The sequence below is a fragment of the Triticum aestivum genome, chromosome 4D (assembly GCF_018294505.1).
Source record: "Triticum aestivum cultivar Chinese Spring chromosome 4D, IWGSC CS RefSeq v2.1, whole genome shotgun sequence".
NCBI lineage: Eukaryota > Viridiplantae > Streptophyta > Magnoliopsida > Poales > Poaceae > Triticum > Triticum aestivum.
This window is the reverse complement of record NC_057805.1, coordinates 309753217-309753676: the sequence shown is the minus strand read 5'-3', so window position 1 is coordinate 309753676 and position 460 is coordinate 309753217.

The window sequence follows — 460 nt, the reverse complement described above, 5'->3', positions numbered from 1 at the left end:
GTTGTCCGTTTTCCAATCCGGCGCTCCTATCTCCTCCGGTGCACCCCTCTTGTTTTCTTTCGTGTGCGTGTGTCAAACTTTCTCGGAATGCACCGAGGCTTGTCAAGTGGTCTTAATATACCACCCGGAGACTACCGGTCAAGTTTCGTTCCATTCGGAGGTCGTTTGGTACTCCAACGGTTAACTGGGCCTCCGCAATGTCCATTTGAGTGTCCAGCAAAAACTCCCTTCAAAACCAGCCCAAATCCCACCAAACTCTCTTCCATGCTCTAGGTCGTTCGATCATGATCGTGTGGGCGAAAACCGCACCTCATTTGGAGTCTCCTAGCTCCCTCTACCTATAAATGAGTGGGCATCCCGAAAAACGGAATCGCAGTCTAACCCTAGCAAAAATCCCTCGCGCCGCCGGACAGCGTCCGCCCGCGCCGGCGGACGAATCGCCCGTCGCCACGTCACTCCG